Source organism: Podarcis erhardii, assembly GCF_964252035.2.
Source record: "Podarcis erhardii genome assembly, chromosome: 4".
In the NCBI taxonomy this organism is placed as follows: domain Eukaryota; kingdom Metazoa; phylum Chordata; class Lepidosauria; order Squamata; family Lacertidae; genus Podarcis; species Podarcis erhardii.
The window spans coordinates 104,973,526-104,979,397 of record NC_138508.1 but is presented as its reverse complement, the minus strand read 5'-3'; the positions used below and the strand labels follow the sequence as shown (position 1 = coordinate 104,979,397).

Sequence of the window (5,872 nt, the reverse complement as noted above, 5' to 3'; positions counted from 1 at the left end):
TAAGCCTTTCCTTCCCATTTGCACTAAAGAGGACATGGTTTTCTTTGGGTTGCATTGTGTGAAACAAGGGCTATTTATTTATGATATTAAACCACGTGTCTCACCCTTCTAATGTAAAATTGTGAGGGGGGTTTTTTTCTTCTTCACACAGATATGTTAAAAACCCTGAGCACAATAAAAATACTCTGTATGTGTAAATTTAACCTAGGGGCGTGTCAGAGGTGGGGCCAGAAAGGGGGAACTTAAGGTGGATCTTAAGTCCCTCTCACTTGGTCACATGACTTGACAACATGGGTGGTGTAATTCAAACACTCTCTTAAAGGCTTGCGTGCCTCTTCCAAAGTGTCTCAGGGCTAGACAGATAAAAGGAGGCCAGTGGCAGCCACGGAGGGCCCTGGCATTCGCCTCACTTGGCAGGCCACATGTCTGGCGCTTTGGGCTCCTGCACTTGATGTGGGGTTGGGCCTGACTCTGAAAGCTTTTGTTATCTTTCAAAACACGCAAACTTTATTTTTCTGTGTATTTTTTGTACATCCTAAATCTTCCTCTTCACAGCAACTAGAAATTTTTGTTTTAAAAATTCATCAGGTTTACCAATTTCACCCTGTAACATGTTATGAACTCCCATCAGGATCAATGGCAATGTTGCTCATCGCTTCACCCTTTGCTCAGCCATCCCAAATGCACCAAAATCACACTTATTCTCTTAAACTCCAGTCAGAGGAGAAAAAATAAAATGACCTTCTTGTCATGTATACTATCTAGCCCATATACCAAGCTTATTACTCACCACAAGACATAATTATTGTGTAGTAGCGCATCTTGGCCTTCCTTACTGCTGCATCCTCTCACCAAAGGGACATGCCCACCCAGCAGTGCCACACCAGGAACTGCCCGCAATCATCCCTTATAGTTGGTGCCTCAGCATTCAAAACATCCCGTTTAACAAAGTCTAGGAACACCTATTCCCAGGCTGCCTCTCTGCTGCAGCAGAAATTGAGCACTTGACTCAAGGAGCAGCAAGAGGCGAGTCCCTTCCTACTGCCGTCATCCATGCCACGTGGAGCACGCAGACATCTTGTACAGTTTGCTGTGCTCTAAAAAGTGTGCTAAAAAGATCCATCCAACCAACCAACCGCAGTAACTCTGCTTGCTAGGTCACCTGTTCACTGCAGTAGAAATGGAGGATGTGGGTGCAAGATGCTCCATGAGAGGCTGTAGATGTTTCTTCCCCATAGGTGTGGCTCACCTGCTGCTGCCTTTGCCGGCCTCTATGGAAATCATGAAACCCCCTTTCTTGTCAATGGAGCTTCCACAGGGAAGCATCTTAGCTGATGGTGCCCTATAGCTTTAACTTCTGCTCTGTGCCATAAAAGTTAGCTTCTCTGTGGCTGGAGTTAGAATTTCATTGTGTACATTTCTTATCACAACTTTGCAATAATTGCTTTGCATTTTAATATGGGCGAAGATAAGGTACCTGTGGCTACTTGCAATTAACTTAATTGATATCTTGCATTTTCAATTATTTACAATACCGATTGTCTGCAGTTACTTAAATCCACTGCCGCCTCCTCTTTTTTCATTTCACGTGCGGGGTGAGAGTTTGCAATGAGCCTTCAGGAGTTCTTTATGCTTCAATGAAATATACCTATAATTTTCCTTTTTTTAAACTTTTAGATATATATAAAAAATGAAAGTCAAACTAGACAAATGTAGCATGTGATAAATTGCTATACTTTTCATTACTAAGGAATGTGTGCTATTTTCTCCACTATATATTTAGCTAGTTTTGGCTTTGAACTTTTGCACTTCAATCAAAGTGTAATTCTGAAGAGAATTGTTTCTTATCTTTTAAAGGTAGCTCAGCTAAGATTATTTTCCACTAGAACTAAATACATAAAATTGTATGTCAGGGCCTTGCTGGGCTGCCCTCTCTGAAAAGCCCCTGAAAAGCCTAACCTAGAGGGAATGGCATCTCCTGCAGTGGGGGAAGGAAGTCAGAGGAACAGAGGGAACCCACCCTCATATCACACTGGTGGCTGCTGAAATATTAAATGAACCAATGTTCTATATCTGCTAAGAAGAACTAAGCCTATTTCAAGGCAAGAGAAGAAAATTTCAAGGGCATCAGACTAGACAAGATAGCACCACTGCAACTTCCCTCAAGTCTGGCAGAGCAGTCCAGAACCTTTTGAGCTACTGGGTTCATTTCACTTCCCACTTGCCACCACCTGCAGAGTGACACCAGCATTGCCCACTACCAGAACTCCCCTTCTGGCTGCAAACAGGCAGGCAAGGAAAAGTGACACTGGTGGGAGCACCAGAGACACCAACCACAGGAAAGCCCCCAAATGGCCAGTGTTTTATGACCCAAGTCTTACCATCAGTGCCAGTGGTGCCAACTTGAATCAAATTCATGCAAGCCTTGCCCCACAGAATTGATCACAAGACACAGTGCATGCACATTATTTGAATGGCAGTGCTCACTAACTCTCTTTTTTTTGGGGGGGGGGCTCTCAAAAAGGAGTTGGATCCTACCAAAACATGAACACAAAATGGCAGAAAGTAGCTAGCCTTCACAGACACCAGCACAGAAAGCACTCCATATCATCTCAAATACAGCTGCTAGTTGTCAGTTACAGAGCACTGAGCTGATGGCCTGAGAAGTGTTCTGGAGCTATTATGGTGCTGCCGCTCTACCACTCTCACCCTGATTGAAGTGAGTGGTGGCCCTGCCTAGCCAGGTGGAAATGGCAGCAGGTGGGTTGAAGGCCAAGAAATGCCCTTTCTCCAACCCCACTTTCACCCTATCAGTTCCCTGCAGTCATCATGTTTGAGATGACAGCTCAGCTGAGCCCAGGGTGAGAGAGAGGTTGTCCCCCCGCACCCTCTGTCCTACCCCCCCCAACAGCAACTGAACTTGATCTGGAGCACAGTCAGTCTTCCTAGATACATCACCTCACCAGGATAGATTATTCAAATTGGTACCAAGGGAGTAGATGGAGAGAACATGCTGTGTCATGAATAAAGTGATTACATATTCTGGTGGTGGTGGTTGTTCACAATTTTAATTTATTACCCATCCTTCACCCTCAGGTTCCAATTCAAAATACAACATGAAAAACCATTTTAAAAACAGACAATTATTTTAAAATGCTATCACTAAAAACAGAACGGGTCCTGAAAAGATATAGAAAACTGGTTTCTGCCACAGATAGCTTCCTTCTTCTGCCCCATCCAGGTAGTGTAACCACTGTTCCTTTAACTTGCAAACTATGCTTCCAACAGTGTCTCTCGGAACATTCAGTGCCCTCACTATTTTTTTGTATCCTGCTCCTTGTTTGTGAAGGGCAATGATCTCTTCTCTTACCTTCTCGGACCATTCTCTTGACTTAACCATATTTCTAACATTTCAAAATTTGACACTCAGCAAACCCCTGGCCAGTTCAGGTATTTCATTGTTGCAGCTCAAGCGCAACTATTGAAGCCCTTGATTAGTTGCATGAGGTATGCTTGAGACAACACTTGTGGTATCTGTGCTGTTGTGAGGGATTCTGTTCAGCGGGTTGAATAATAGTGAGACTAGGGAAGCCAGTATAAGTTGCATTTTCAGCTGAATTTGGGGAAACCACTTGAAGCATCCATTATGTTGAGCTATTTCAATTGTTTTTGTTTTGTTTGCTCATTGCAAACAGCTGACAGTCTGTAAATTTTGATAATAAACCTGATTTGCTATAGGGGTTTAATAATTTCGATTGCAACTGTCTATCCCAGGTCTCAAAGGCCATGATAAGGAGGTGCATCTTCAGCATTTGCTGAAAACTGTAGAATGAAGACTCCAGGCACAATTCTGTGGGGCAGAAGTTCTATAATTTAGGAGCTGCCACAGAGAATGCCTTCTCCTAGGTCACCATCCCCTGAGCTTTGGAGGATGGGGGAACTACCAAGAGGGCCCCCTCTACTAATCCTAACACCTGAGAGGGTCTGTGGGGATGGAGGTTGTCTTTCAGATAGCTGGGGACTGAGTCATTTTAAGGATTTAAACACCAATGTGAGTACCTTGAATTGAGCTCAGAAACAAACCAACAACCAACGCAGCTGTTTTAAAACAGGGATTATATGGGATCCAAATTGTTGTGGGAAGTTTGGCATCAAAATGAACCACAGCTAGTAATCTGGCCACTGCATTTTGGACCAATTGAAGTTTCCACGTCATCTTCAAGTGTAGCCCCATGCAGAGCACATAACAATAATGCAGTCTGGAAGGTACCAGAGCATGGAGTGCAGTAGCCAAGTCATTTCTGTCCAACAAGGGGCCTTAGCTGGAAAAAGGCACTCCCAGCTACCATGGCCACCTGAGCCTTCATTGGCAGTGTTGAAGCCAGGAGCACCCTCAAGCTGCACACATGCTCCTTCCAGGGAAGCACAACCCTCTCTAGGACTGGCCATCTCCTCATCTCCCGGATGTGAGAGTGCAGGATATATAAGACCTTTGTTATGTCTAATCCCACCTATTGATGTCTGTTCTCTTCATTTTCTCACTGCTACCTAGGACCACCCAGCCCAAAAGATCTTACTTACACTGTGAAGTTACAGGCATATTGCTTTCAGTTTTGCAAGATCTGAGGTTTGGTTTGAAGGTCTCATAAGACTGTGGGAGAAAGGCATGGCCCACACTTATATTTAGCTACAGGCAGGGCAATCAGGCAGGCAAATCTACCCCCACACTTGAATAAAGGAGCAGACTGGCTGTTGGCTCTTTCAGTGAGTCAGGAAGGTATTTTGGTGTCATCCCTGACTGGCCATATGGCTGGCATGTTTTTCACATCCTGTGAGATGTTCCGTCTTTTGGGTTGGCCTTTAACTGTGATATGTCAACTGACTGGCTGTGGCCATTTTGTTCATGTCTTGCTTTCTTCTTGTGTTGTGTCTTTTTTCCAGAAGGTAGACAGTGGGAAATACCGGTGGCAGCATGAGTATGGGAAGGTGCCCAGAAACATCACCTTGGCTGACATGGGTGCTAGCAGGACACTCGGAAGTCTGGAAGAACTGGAACAAGACTGAAGGTGGCCCAACGTGATAAAATCTACCTAACAAGAAGTTATGTCTTCCTGCTATGTGAACCTGTAACTTACAGTTGCAGTTTCTAGAGGGAGCCAAGTCATGCCAGCAGGCCATCTCATTTAGTTGACCAGGCCAGCTGTGGGACTAATCCATGAAGAGCTAGCATCCCATGCAGTCTCTCATCATATCTGCCTTGAAGTTTAAAAAATTGTAGTCCTCGTTCAACCCACTTACTTGTGTCTTGCCTCTTTATTTCTGGCGCTGGGTGCTGTGCACTTTTTACCAGCTAGCCTGAAGACAGCAGTCTATTTATTTCAGAACACTGCAGATGTACTCCAAGAGATAAGCCATCTGTCAGCTATGACAGGCCACATGAAAATGTATTAAGAATAAAATGGGCTTTAATTTTTTTTCCTTGACTAAATATTGACATCTATCATTACTAAATGCACTTTTAATAGCCCAGGACTTTTCTTGCCATCCAGTAATCTCATTGATTTTTGCTATGCGCCTTAAACCAAATTAGAAAGCAGAAGTCCAGGAACTTGTTAAAGAAGGCAGGAAATATTTCTTCTGGCTGAAGGTGCACTGAATATTCTCTAGGTTTGGCATTCACTTTCAAATTAGCATATTTGAAGCAGTCAGTTAAATTACAGGCAGCGGGGGGGGGGGGGATTATTCACCTTGTTTTTATGTTTTTCAGCACCTTTTAGATTTTCTGTATCTGCTTCATGGCATCACTTTCCTTCCTTTTCTTTGCTTTCTTTGCTCTTGGCCTCATTGCCCAGAGAGCTGTTTAATCCTATTG

At 43.9% G+C, this 5,872-nt stretch overlaps 1 long non-coding RNA gene across 1 annotated transcript; it reads left to right on the top strand.

The window, feature by feature from the left end:
• The first annotated feature begins 3,862 nt into the window (after nt 1–3,862).
• LOC309339955 lies at nt 3,863–5,293 on the top strand. Its single transcript, XR_014155696.1, has 2 exons — nt 3,863–4,466; nt 4,942–5,293. It is a non-coding gene; the product is annotated as an uncharacterized lncRNA (long non-coding RNA).
• Nucleotides 5,294–5,872: the final 579 nt, after the last annotated feature.